The sequence below is a fragment of the Aythya fuligula genome, chromosome 11 (assembly GCF_009819795.1).
Source record: "Aythya fuligula isolate bAytFul2 chromosome 11, bAytFul2.pri, whole genome shotgun sequence".
NCBI lineage: Eukaryota > Metazoa > Chordata > Aves > Anseriformes > Anatidae > Aythya > Aythya fuligula.
This window is the reverse complement of record NC_045569.1, coordinates 5,537,160-5,551,250: the sequence shown is the minus strand read 5'-3', so window position 1 is coordinate 5,551,250 and position 14,091 is coordinate 5,537,160. Positions and strand designations below refer to the sequence as shown.

Genomic DNA, 14,091 nt, shown 5'->3' with positions numbered 1-14,091 from the left:
AATTCTTTTCTTCTTGCACGTGTTTTCAAGTAGCCCTTGAAAATAACAAAAATTATAAATAATAGAAAATAAGGGGCTACTCTCAGAAGTACCTCTGTCTCCCTTTGACCTGTGCAACACCAAGGACCATGACTAAAGCTAATTAAAATTGGCCAGGAAGAATGTCAGAACCAAACATTGATTCGTAAAGTGCCTCTTGTCCTGATTGTCCCTGTTGCCTCCTGGTTCGTATTACAGCAGTAAGACTCAATTAAAACCCTCACTAGCTGTAAGCAATAACAAAGCTTTTAAGGATTGTTATACATATATTCTGCATGAACTTAAAAAAAGAGGCTAATGAAATGTCTTTGCTATGGAAATGTATGAAATAATTACAGGATATTAAGAATGCTTTTATCTCTTAACACTGAAGGAAAGTTCTATTTCAGTTGATTTGTAGATGGCATTCAAATTAAAAGCATTTTTATTTGCATGTTTGCATCAGTAAAATAAATTATTAATGACAACCTAACTAAATACTAAAGCTGAGTTAATGCAGAGGCACAGTACATTATCCTCCCCATTTAAGATGCTGGAAATGCTTTTAAAAATGCACGTCAATATCCAGGGAGGGTTTGGAAGCAAAATAATCAGGACTCGTTTGAAATGTATAGCTCGCAGGCAAAGCATAGGTCCTCTTTGTTAGGTGATACTATATTTTAGATACTGTCTCAAAGTACTGGCTACTTCATTATGCAGGTAGTTTTATATTATTTTAACAATAACTTAATAACAGTATTAGCTGTTAGTTGGAGACCAACAGGTGCATCAGTTAGGGTCGGAATAGTTGATGTGGCAGTGTGCTGTCCCATCCTCATGGCCCTTACCAGAAGCAAAAGCCCCAACCCCTACAGGTTCCACATTGCTTGACAGATGGGGGAAAAAGACTCCATAAGAACTTCCTTGTTACTGGAATGGTTACACAAGCTGGGTTAAGTGACCTGATAGCTAGGTGCTACTGTCTATTTATGAAGTTTAATTTACTCCCCCTGGCCAATGTGCACTTGCCCTCTAAAATTTAATTAAATGAAATAACAAGGTTTTCTGTGTGTATTTTTGTTGTTATTGTTTTGGTTTTGAGTATTGACCATTTATGATGAGCTTCTTAGATGAATTGTTTAGGACAGCTGATTCTTAAAAGTATTCTGGGCTGTTCTTTCAATTAGGCTACAAACAGATTAAAATGTCATATACGGACAACTAATCAATTCACTATTCATGCACATTAATTCCTGACAATTTTCTAACTCTGCCTTACAGATAACCAAAGCCAGGAGGTGCAGAAGTGGCTTAGCAGAGCTTGCACTCCTTGTGCCGTGGGCGTGAACTGCCACAGCAGAAAGCTTATGCTTGAGCTACGCTTAAACTACCCTGGGTGTCTCCAGCTTATTGCATCACGCACATACACGCACAGGCACCATGACTATTAAAATAGGATTTGGATAAATATAGATTGGGAAACAAATGGGCAGTTAGTTTTCTCACCAGTCCTTTCAGTGCTGGTGAGGAAGGTCACAGTAGTAGTACGTGCTTATGGATATGCTATCAATCCTCATCAAGGTCTGTGTACATAGAAATCTGCTTCTGTGGCTAAGATATTAAACTGGAATTTCAACTGAATATCCTGAACACATTTCAGATTGCATTTTTATTTATTTTTGGTTATGGCTTCTTTAGATGGATGTGTGAATTCATTCAGGTGTACATGCTCTGAGCATTTCCATGTGTCTCATTTAGGTAGTGAAATTCTGATCTTCAGCAGCATCTAAGGCAAGTCTTTGTGGCTAAGCAGCACCGCCATTCTGAGCGAGATCACCAGAGACAGCAGGCAGAAAAAAAATAGGGTACGTTTGGAAGATACTTGGGAACATTAAAAGGAAAGAAGCTTGATAGTTAATTAAAGGCATTAAAGGCAGCTTAAAGTAATTGAGGTGATTCTTATTTCTCTCTGCCAACTTTGTGTTTTGAACATACAGATCTTTTCCAGTGATAATCTCTTAACTGTATGAAAAGCCAAGCAGAAATTGGATATTCTTTGGAAATAATTAAATTGAACAGACCCAAAGCTGTAAAGAAGCTATACACACTGGAGAAACAATTTTTGCTAATCTTCTGGTTACAATATTCTTAAAGGGTAGCAGTTATAGTGACTGTAGATAAATTTAATATTTTAAATGGAAATCCATCTAAGTAACATGATAAAAAATAAACACAGCGCTTATGGAAACTGAGTTGTAACATTCTTTTCAGTAATTCCCATCTCTTTTCATCAGTCAGCCTACCCCAAACACATTTTGTACTTTACTCCATTTATCTTCGGTGGCAAACACATTTTCCAAGTGAGTCAGGAGAAAATTTTATCCATAGGAAAACATCCCCTAAATGTATAGACGCATTATAGATGATTGGCTTTGATCTCTACACTAAGCACCAGGCACAAGATACTCAAGATGTGCAACAGCTCTGATTTACTTTGAGCTAACAAATTTCATTATCCCTGTGTTTCCAAATGTTAAATGATTGGCTTGAGGCCTGTTTGAACAGCATGCTCAGCTTAATCATGTGAAAAAAGATGGTTTTTATTTTGGAGAATTTTATTTTGAAACACCACCATAACTAGCATTTCAGGCAACTGTTAAAGGAATAAGAAGCAGAAGCACAAAAGAAGATGTGATAGAACAAGGTGTGGAAATGAAAATCTGTGAAATGTGAAACCATCAAGTCCATGGCACAGATTACCAGCCCAGTATGGTGTATCAAACACTTGGAGTTCTGTTACTTTTTACATAGAACCACTTGTATGGCTCAGTAGTGAATTTGCTAATGACAGGAATGGAATGAAGGAAAGGAGGGAGAAGTTTAAAAGTATGGTAGTAAAAATAAATTTTAGACACTGCAATTTGTACTGTATCATTACAGTGTGGAACAAACATGTGCTTCCCTTTTCAAAGTCAAATTCAGAAAATGAACAGGGAGAAAATTGCACTGAGGTTTAGATTCATGTGTCATCTATTGCTAGGAAGGAAGTGCAGTGCTTTTGAAAGGCTCTTGGTGAAGGAGACTGGAGACTGAAATCATCTGAACATCTAGAACAGATTTAATGCAAGCACCTAATTTTATTTTATTTTTTATTTTCTTTTTAAGACTGCAGTCTTCATGCATGCAGTTGAGTGTTTTAAGATGTAAGATTCCTATTAGCTTGCCATTAGCAGCTATGTAGTCTTTGGCTTTTCTCAAAAAATGTCTTCAAAGGTTTCTAAGTACTCTTACACCCTGGTGAGATTAATGCAGACATGAAGTTGGGTTCCTGAAAGCTAGCAAAGGGCACAGCCATGAAATTGTTGAAAGGTTTGTTTTTAATAAAGAATTCAGCCTGATTGTTTTAAAGTTATTTAGTTACGGTTTATAAGAAAAAGATGGTTTGCCTGTAACTGTGGCAGTAGATGCAGGACTTCTCTCTGAGAAGCATTTTAGTTTTATTTATTTTTCCTTGGTAGAATGTTCATTGGAGAGAAGGCATGCTAAGGAAACACTCTTTATGAAAGACAACATGAAATCCTGAATCAGTATCTCATCTGTCTAGTGCTTTTCTGAGCAATAGCAAAGAATTGCTAGAGCTGATGTTAACTTTTGTAGTGCCTTAATGCTTGATAACCAAATTTCCCAGTACTCTGCAATTGAGGTGTTACACCACATTCAATCTGGTCCTCATAAGGTATTATGATGTTGTAGAAAACACTTCTTATCTGCTTTGAAAAGTAAAACACTTGCATTTCAGAAAGATTGCTTTCAGCAGCTTGGCTGTAAACAGTATTACATCTCTTCAGAGATGCAAGAATTTTGTGGAGCACTTTTCTTGCTCAGAAGTGCCGCAGGTTAATCATTTTGTCTCCAATTAATAGTTTCCCCCCCAAAACTAATTTGACCTGCTGATACATGAAGCGATTTTGTACAGTGACTTTGTCTGGTGTGTCCTAATAATAGGATTGATGGTTTTTGTATTCAACATTTCTGAATTTTAATTAATGTTTCAAGTGATAATTACCTGTCTTCTCTGGACAAAGTCATTTCATTTAAATTGTGGCTCTCTGCAGATTAGAGATCAGATTCTCTGTAGCGTCGATGAAAAGAACCAATCTTGACCTAAAAGTTTGGAAAACTGATGCATGCTAACTTGAATTCAATAATCTATCAATTATTTATATACATTTGTTTTGATCAATATTTCTTTTTTAATAGTCCTAGCAATAATTTGTGAATTTGTTACAACTACTCGAAGGCAGAGTTTGACTTTGGTAATGCAAGAGCAGCTGTGCCAGGCCCAGCATCCTGTCTCCCCAGCAGCCAACAGCAGATACTTACAGGAGATAAGGACATAATATCTAAGGCAGCGTTATATCTAATGACTGTTCCTCAGAACAGTCTCCCTGTTGACAGGAATTTGGAACTCAATTTTTTGTTATCATTTTAAAAGTACTTTTTTCTTAGTATGTCATTTTCCAGGGGGACAGACAGGATTGCCATCTAATTCTTCATTTTTAAAGAAATTTTAAATTAGTCTTACAAAGAAGTCAGACTTCCACTGTAAAAGAAGTTTATTCTGCTTTGCCTAACAGACTTTTCAAGGTAGGTCTTGTCACTGAGTGTCAGGCTCCAACAAGGTTAGATCAGGTCTTCACATTCAGAACTTATATTTAATTATGCATTTCCCTGTTAATTGCTTGTAATCTAATAGAATGATGTGTTGTGGCTATGATGCTTATTTGGGAATCAAGCTACAAAAGGACCACCTCGTGTGCTTCAGCTTGGATCTTGAGAGAGCAGTAGGTGTGCGTTCGTGAAATTGGACAGGCAGCTCCATGCTCTAAGGTTGTGGGTCTTAGTTGGTGAACTCCCATTCTCAAAGTGAAATGACTAAGTACATTGCTCTGCAAAAGACAAAATAGGCATCTGCATAAACTGTGCAGTTCACACAGATACAAGACTTGCTTCTGCCAGACACACTGAGGCCCAGCGCACATGCTGCTTCTTGGGCCTGCTTGCAAGTATGAGTGTGGTATTTAATATCCCAGCCTTAAAGGGGGCTGCTGGACCTGCTGTGCCTTAGTGGAAATAAATTCAAGTACAGATATTGAAGTCTTATTTGTTTTCCCTTTATACAGCACATTCCTAGTCCCTGTAGCTATAGGGAATGGGGAGCTGACGACAGAAGGCAAGAATAATTCGTTTGTCTCTATCCATTTAAGCTATGGTCTTAGGTTAAAGCACACCTCCTTCATGTGCTCATATAACATCTAGCACAGGATTGTGTGTGTCAGGCCACTGCTTATCTCTAATTCTAGAGATACATCATTATGGTTGGTGCTCTGTTTTCAGTGACTGTGAGAACCTACTGAGCTATATGGCAGTATTACTCAGAGCCTCTAAATAATTTTAGATTCAAAATCCTTATTTAAGAGGAAAGCTCTTATTTTCATGAAACCTTCATAGACAATTTTTCTGCTGGCATTTGATGGGAAAGCTGGTGGTATAAAGGTTTCAAGCTATCTCAAGTATCTACTAAAGTGATTGACAGAGTATTTATCTTCTAACCAGTTTTACAAATTGAAGAGAATTTTACTGATGTGCAATATATGCCTTGGACAGAGGAAAAAAATCTAATCTTGCTTTTCAAATGAAGTGATCATCTGCTATGGAGCAGTGTGCCTGGAACATAACCAGCTGCAGGCTACAGATATTTTTTCAAAGCTTGCAAATGTAAAATCTCATGACATAAGTCACTGCTAACAAAATCTGATTATCTCCATTATTTACTATTCTCATTAAATCTAAAATTTGTAGAATGTCTTACAATTTAACCTTGCTGATTCTGCTTAACAAAGGCAGAATATTTTATCTTGAAAAGGATTAACACAATAGTCTACTTCTGTATTATTTCAGTGGATTTTTTTTATTTACTAAATCTGCCAGCAGCTCAAGTATTTGCGTTTGAAAGAGACAATATTGTGCTAACAGGAGAAAAATGGAACCTAATCCTCTTACGCTAATTGGATGGCGAGGGTGCTAATGGCTTTCAGCAAGATTTTTAGAGGTTTCATCAGTAGGAAGAACTCTGTGCGATTTCAAAATCTGTAAAATCTGTTCTGTATTTATACTGCAAATAGTACTCAGCGGGATCTGTTCTTGACTGTATTTCCACCTGGAAACTAGTATGAATCCAGTAAACTCCTTAAAGGATTTCCTGCATTTTATTTTCAAAATAGACTTAAGCACCTAAGTGTGCTGAATAAATGGCCATATAATAAATCCTTTTATACTCTTTGGAGTATGATTATACTCTTATGTGCTCTCACAGACTACACTTTGCAATACATTTTTGAATGACTAAAGCTACCTGTTTGTGCCTTATGATAATCACAGGAAGATACTAAAATGTATATCTACTTTGAAATCAATTTAAGTTGAAGCCTCACTGGAGCCTTTCTGTACAGCTAAAACAAGGAATACTTTATCATTTTGTAAAAGTGGGGTTCTTGGAGCAGGGCAAAGAGTGTGTACAATCTCCTAGCTGTAGTTTTGGAAGCTTATCACCTTTCTTTTGATTAAGAACTCTTCGCTTCTGTTCTTGTACCAGCTTTTAAGATCTGACAATGATGTTTTATTTTTTGTTTGGTTTTGTATAGCAGTCATAACACTACAAAACTGATTCTGATCTTAAAGAGTCTTTACTCAAGCAGCTACACTGATTTGACACTATAGGCTCAGTATTCATCTTTGTTAAGCTGTGGACTCAAACCCTGAAGAACGATTAAGCAACATCAACAATAAATGATAATTAAATTTGTTAAAGCATATTTTTATTGCCTCAGCAAAAAATAGCTAATCTTAATTATGAAAACTACATTTCATTGGAATATACATTCCAGCATATAAGTCTATATCACATTTTTGCAATGCCATAGGATTTTGCACTGACTTTAGCATAGCTTTGTCTCTATTCTTTTAATTTCTGTTGGTAGGTTCTAATTATAGAGAACTTCTAGAATGCAATTTACAAGGTAATTAACTCATTTTAAATGCTTATTAGATTAAACCGAAGAGAGCAAATAATATATATATATATATATATATATAACATGAAGAGGAAAGCAAGAACACAGTTCAGAATGCACAATACTTAAAAATAGGAATTATAAATTCATGTCTGAAACTACTTATAGCATCTGGTGAATAGCATGAAAGGGTCAGTGTTTTGCAGGGCTTTCTGACCTATAGAAAACTAATTGTAAAGATTTCACTTTCATGTGAGGCTACGAAACACTTCAATTGTACTGGAGGATCATTTTTATTTTAATAGGAGCAAAAAGACATTCTGTTGCAAATTGCCTACTCTTTCTCCTGGGTTTTGGGGTGAGGAGGCGGCATGCTTTAGATGACTGGTCAATATCTGCTACTTATTTCTCCAGGATATGCATGCTCATTTCATATTCTACTCAAAATGCAATTTACTGGCAGATGAACTTATTTTTGTTATTAGCAAGATAGTAACTCAGGACTGCTTCCTCCTTTTTATCATTGCTGCCTGTGGGCAGAAGGATGTGCACTTTTTAAGTCTCAGACTGCTGAGATACCTAATAAACTGCAGCTGCTGCAGCTTCAGCCAGAATCTCTCAGTTTGCAGCTGAAACAATATATATAAATATTCATTTGTTATCTCTGAACATTAATTTAACAGCTGATGGTAGAGAGACATGAATAAGATAAGCACAATGACAAGAAATAATGGGTATATAATTTTCTTCCTTGTTTTCCTGTTCGGTGTTCCTCCCCCCCCCAAATTACACCTTTTGTGACTATCTGAGGTTCACCTCCACCATAGTTGAGCCTAGCCAGTGAATTATAAGAAATGGGCTGTGTGTTATTTATTTTTTGCATTAGCTCCACACAAAGACCCTAGCAACTGCTCTTGAGAATAACTGGCCAGTCATATTTCCTATTTTAATGTCATCTACTTTCAGATGCTGCTCATCCCCCTCCACACTTTTTCTTAAAAAATCATTTTGTCTGTGCTTCCTCTGCAAATGTTTCTCGCTGGTTTCTGTTTCTACTAGGGTAAGCATGTCAAAATAATATATAGATGATAAATTGAAGCTCTGAAACACCAGTAGCACCAAATTTTTAGTTGCCTCTAGCTGTTTTTCCTCCTGGCCTATCCCAGCTGTGTTTCGCACAAAGCAGAAGGCAGGTGGTTGAAGTTAGCGTCATCACAAAATTAAAGACTTTGAGTGTATGCACACTGTGTGGGTGACAAGTTAAGGCTAAAATGAAAATTGGGAATTTGGATCTTAACCTATTGCTGATTTTTTATGATTTTTTTTTTTTTTTTTTAAATTTGTGACTTGCCTTTTTTTTTTGGTCCTTGCAGAAGGCCAGGGAAGGTGTACAACTGAACACCTGGCCTTTGCTGCCTGAACCCCAAGCGCTCTCCACGCTGGCACCCAGCCTCTGCAGTCAAGTTCCCAAACTGCATTGGCTGACAGCTAGAAGAGGCTGTCAGTGCCAGAAAGAGGGGTGGATATTGTGTGAGATAAGGCACTCGGGAGCAGAGGTCAGCTCTTCTCTTCAGGAAGGGATGTGCTTGGTGAGTTTCTGGCTAGTGTATGTGGAAGGTGTAGGGTACTTCGCTTCAGACTTGAGTGAGCCCCAGCACCTGCCTAGCAGGGGAATGGGAAACAGTCTTGACAGAAGAGGCTAAGAAAAAAAAAAACAATGGAAAACTATGAAACTAAAAGCTAGTGTTGATTTTGTAAGATATATATATATTTTTACACTGACAATATTTTTTAAAAGGCATTCCTGGAAAAGAAACAGTCAAATTAAAACAGGAGAATTTTGAGTGGAATTTCACAGGACGCAAGAAAATAATTAGTATCAGGCTATGCCAGCTTTGCTCAGAGAAAGACATTGCAATTTTCTTAAAATTGAGATGCCACTCAGGATGAAGAATGGCACAAGAGAGCCCTAATTCAGTTACAACTTGGTAGTTCTGATTGTAGGACATGTTCTAACTGCTTCCATATACACTGCTATAAGACCAGCCTTGCACACAGGCTCACTATATGCCCCTGTACATTTCTTTCATTGGAGGCATAGTGCCCCTTCGGAGATGAGTGTCTATCTACATGCTCAGTCTCCTCAGAGTTGCACAGGAGGACCATGGTTCCCATGGAAATAAGAATCCTATTTATACCTGCTCTTAGAACAGTTGGCAGGTTATCCTGCACTTGGGTTCTGTAGCTCTGCATGACTTCTCATGGTCTATAGTCAGGTTGACTAAAAAGTGAGCATGAAGTTAATGTCATTTGGCCTTGGGGAAATCAAATGACTGCAGAATCTGACAAAATCATGGCAGGCTCATGTTCTGTTCTGCTCATTAAAAATTCTGGTTCCCAGTCTAGGATCAGTCACAATTCATCTCGGCTTACTTAGCTGATGGGAGTCTATTAAGTATTCCATAATGAAAGTCTACTGAGAAACACTATTAGCATGATACTAAAATTGTTTTGAAGAAGTTGAACTTAGACTTTTTTCCTGCTTAAACTTATCCGCTTTTTGAAAATAGAATTGTATAATTAGGATAAAGCCCTGGAATAAGGAATTTTCTAATATAGTTCTATTGAAAAATACTGTTGTTTTTTTTTTCTAATATAGTTCTATTGAACAATACCATTGTCCAAGTTAAAATTGAACTGAATAATTTCCTAAGTATAGCAACTGTAAGCATGTGAAGTCATATTTGTATATGTAAAAGGATCAGAGTTTCCCAGCAGCATTTTTTTTAATTATGGGCATACAGAACATATATGGAATAGCTTCAGTCCACAGTTTGAAAACACTGCTCAGCTGTAGAGAAGCAAGCTGCTAGACCAGGTGCTGCAATTCAGTCTGATGGTAAAGCGTGTTGCAATGCTTATGGTCTACTTGCAGCTGAAATTAATAGCAACTCAATTGTACTGGATGGGTAGGGAAAAGAGGTATTGAACAGTTCCAAGGAACCAAAACTTGAATGAGAATTTTGTCAAAGATGACTGAGGAAGGATACAGGTATTTGAAGAAGCATGGGAGAAACACTGAGGAGTAGGTAAAGAAAGGAACCCAAGAAGAAGGAAGCTCAGGAAGGAGGCCTTGCGAAATGAAGCAAGGTTATCAGAGTAAGGCCAGTAAAACTCCTCCATTCACTTCTAGGTTGCTGAAGCAGAGCTGAAGAAATTTAGCTGTAGAGAAGCCTGCATTAGTACAATATTTGTTGATACAAGCAGCTACCAAACCCTGCCAAACCACACAACCCCCGCAGATCCCTACGTATGTTAAAGGCAGAACTGTCAGAGAGCTTGTTTTACTTCTGAGAACACCGTTCTTCTTGTGAATCAAGTACATATGTAAAGCAGCTCTTTAAACACAGCCAGGACTGTTGTACTGGGTATTTTGCTTATCGCTGTGTTTACAGTTGTGTACCATTTCCCATTTTTAATCCTCATTTAATTGGTCTCTCTCCATAGGAGGAGTAGTGAAGGTATCTTTCTACACAGGTGAAGAGATGTAGAAGTGCTAACAGTTCCATAACCCCCCTCTGCAGCTGTCAGGGATTAGGTGCAAGAAATCCATGAGAAAGCTAATGACTGCACTGGGCACTGATTAGAATCAATTCCAGCTGTAAAGCAGCAGCCCTGCTTCTAGGAGCAGGAGAGTGGTTCCCCTATGCATACTCATGTAAAAATACAGCATGTGTTTTCTGGAGGTTGGTTTCCTTTTTCCTCTCAACATTTGGAGCTGAGAGGATGAAACTAAGAGGAAAAAAATATCAAGAGCAAAACATTTGAGATCCCTATGTAACTTAGCCATTTAATAGACTTAACACTGATGAAGCATATAGTGTTGTACTATGCAACAGAAAGCATTTGATTCTACCTTCAAGATAAAAAAAGGCTGAATTATGAGGGGAGTAAAGGATATAGAACTGTCCTCCTTGTACTTAGTGACACTGTTTATCAAAAGTTGAAAACTGTACTTTGAATGGTACAGAGATTTGACCTAACTCCACTATCAAGGAGGGAATCCTACACCACGCAGAGCAAGTGACCTGCTGACTCAGCTGAAGCCTCTAATCCTGAAGTTCCTCTGGGTCCAGCAAACTACCATGACTCCTATCTTTTCAACTTCAGAAGGCATTGAAATAGATAGAAATCCAGTATTTTCTCCTGTGAGAAGAACAATCTTGGTATCTGATAAGTGAATATTACATAATACTACATAACCTTCTCACACCATAGGCTTCTGTAGAAAATTAGAAGTATGAATGTCTGCAGTAGGGGGATTCAAAAGGCTTCTGCACTCCAGACTGAAGAGCAGAATGCTTGGTAAAAGTTTGGTACCTAGTATTTTTTCACAAGAAATCCATATTCCTTTATTTGCACTGAGTTCAGTTAGCTGTCATCCGCAGATAGACTAACAGCTCAGCCTGTAGGGGAGAATATTGTTCCAACCTGGGGCCCTCAGGACCTAGGAGTGTGTGACATGAGGCAACATAGAGAAAGCCTAGGGCAGTGTTAGATGTTAAAGGATTCAGGTTATGCTAAACCTAATGTAATATTGAAGTATTTTTCTAGAAAGCCTGAGAGGTCTGAGAGGTATTTTGAAACAGTGGTAGAAAAGTAGACTACTTTGGCTGTTCTAATATTTGAGTTAAAGTACAGCTGTCCCCTTGACAAAATACACATGGAGCACCTTGCCCAGAGAGCAGATCTCTCCAAGAGCAATCCTCACACAGTTTTGGGTATGAGAACTGTTTACTAGCTCAGATGCATCAGTACAGCTGTGGAAGCTACATTTCTTGTAGGTTAGGATGCTATGATCAGTGCACATTGTCAGCAAGTCAGAAGCACAGAAAAATAGATTGTTTTTATTTTTAAATGTGGTCAGTACTCAGTTTCTTAAATGTAGCGTGCCTGGCTTGGAAGGTGGCAAAGGTAAAGAGGCCAACTAGGACTGTAATTGTTGCACACAGATAGCCTTGTAAGTTCAGTTTCTATGCCACTAAGGTCAACCTTGCCTCTTACTGAGGGAGATCAGACTTCACTTTACCTTAATTGGGAACAGGTGCCTCAATTTCAGCATACTGGGGTAGAGCACTGCTTTCAGCCATGGCCTTAGACAGACTGAATTAACTGCACAGCCAGATTCCTGTGGCTGATCGGACAGTGCTGAAGACACTTGAGGGGAATTCCTTTCTCTATTTCTTGTTACCATCTGTGCCCTAAAATATATCCAGCATGCCATTATTTGAAGTTTCCATACTCCCTCCCCTAGCACCTATGTTGCACTTCTGCATGCTGCTGCTGGGGGAGAGCTGCAGCTGCAGTCATTAGCTCTGCCCAGAAAAACATTTTCTTCCAGCCCTCTGAGCCCCTAACCTGGTCATTTCCCACAGCCGCTGTAGCTGCCACTCATCCATCGCTCCCTTTCCAGCCTCATGCCCTGTCTAACAGCTGGCTTTTGGCTCTGAGCACAAACGGCTTCCTGTGATGTGTACTGGTGTACAACTGATAGCATGCAGCTTTCCTTGCAGGTAAGTAACACTTGTGAACATTTAGTTCCTAGAATTTGTAAGATGATATCACTGCAGTGATACCACTTAAGTATCAAGTCCTGAAACTGCTCGAGCAATGCCCAGGGAGATTTTCTTGCCTGTGGGCTGCTTTTTCGCAGCCTGTAGAGAGCTCTGCAGTGTTGTGGGTCGATTGCTGCTTCAATCCAAAGTAAGGGGAGTTTTCTTTATCCTGCAGTCACAGTATAGAAGCTTCCTTAGTTTGCAGTAGTTAGAATTACTAAATCAGAAGCAACACTAGTGGACAGATGACCTGGTGTTCTACTTCTGAGTTGTTTATTATTGACTCCTAAGAAAGAACTGATAGTGAGTTTAGAGGGGTAATTGTGGGTATACAGATCATACTGAGAAAGCCTTAGAAGTCCACTAGCTCTTTTAATAGTGAAAAGGCTCAAGTAATCAAGTTCTACCTCCCCTTTTCTGATTTGTTTTTCATTTAAAGCTTCCCTTCTGATATACCATGTACTCTACCAGCTTCCCTTCTGCTATACACACACCCCATCTTCTCCTGGGACCTGGATGCCTCTCATCCAGATTCCCTCTTTTAGGGACATCTCAGATTTGCCACATGCCACTCAGCCACAGATGCATCAGCTTCCTAGACTTGTCAGAAACCAAGGTTTGGGGTGTTCCTTGTGGTATCTGAAATTCTGCAGGGGTATCTATGAGGTTTGAGGTCATAGTGACAAACTGTTTTTGACAACTTTGTAATGCCTAGGAAATTCATCTCTACACAGCCCATCTTTCTTTGCCATTTTTATTGCTGTGCACCTAAGGCCTATGATTAAAGTTATCATGTGGTTGGCTGACATGCATTTGTTGTATGCATATCGTAAAAACTGCTGTTGTTGTGTGGTATATGTCAAGCATGTTTGTGAGTTCAGATAATCCTGGTTAAGTGTCTATAGGTCACACTGGTAAGTACACAGCAATAAAACATAGAAAAAACATACTGAAAATGTTTCCCACATCCAAATCAAACACAGCAGATTACAGTTGTCAAGCTTGCATAGAATTGACTATTCTCTTTAGATTATGTGAACTGTATCAGAAAAGACTGAACTATTTGGAAACCACTATTTAGACAAAAAATGTGTAGTTTAATGCAACAAGTGTTTAGTGTCAACAATTGAGCTTTTATTGTAAATGTCTTTTTTTCCAGAGTACAAGTTAAATTGTTTGAAAACCTATATTTGGTTTAACAATGGGAGATACTTAATGACATCCAGCTAATTAGAGCTGATAAACCAGTGAATGATTCATTTTTAATAATATAATAGGAGCATATTATACTTGAATGTCTATTAATTGGGCTGTCGCTTATGGCATTGTCTTCCTGTAGTTTTGGTAAGAGAGGGTCAGATGCTAAGTGTATTTTGTCAGTACAT

At 38.2% G+C, this 14,091-nt stretch overlaps 1 protein-coding gene across 4 annotated transcripts in view; it reads left to right on the top strand.

The window, feature by feature from the left end:
• APBA2 (amyloid beta precursor protein binding family A member 2) overlaps window positions 1–14,091 on the top strand; it is a 97,131-nt gene that overhangs the window by 39,467 nt on the left and 43,573 nt on the right. Inside the window, exon 1 of one of the 4 annotated variants that reach the window (XM_032195235.1) lies at window positions 12,587–12,664. The exons of the other annotated variants lie outside the window; for them this stretch is intronic. The gene's annotated coding sequence lies outside the window, so the exon portion shown is untranslated. Of the gene's footprint in view, window positions 1–12,586; window positions 12,665–14,091 lie in introns of those variants that run through there. 4 annotated transcript variants of the gene reach the window in all.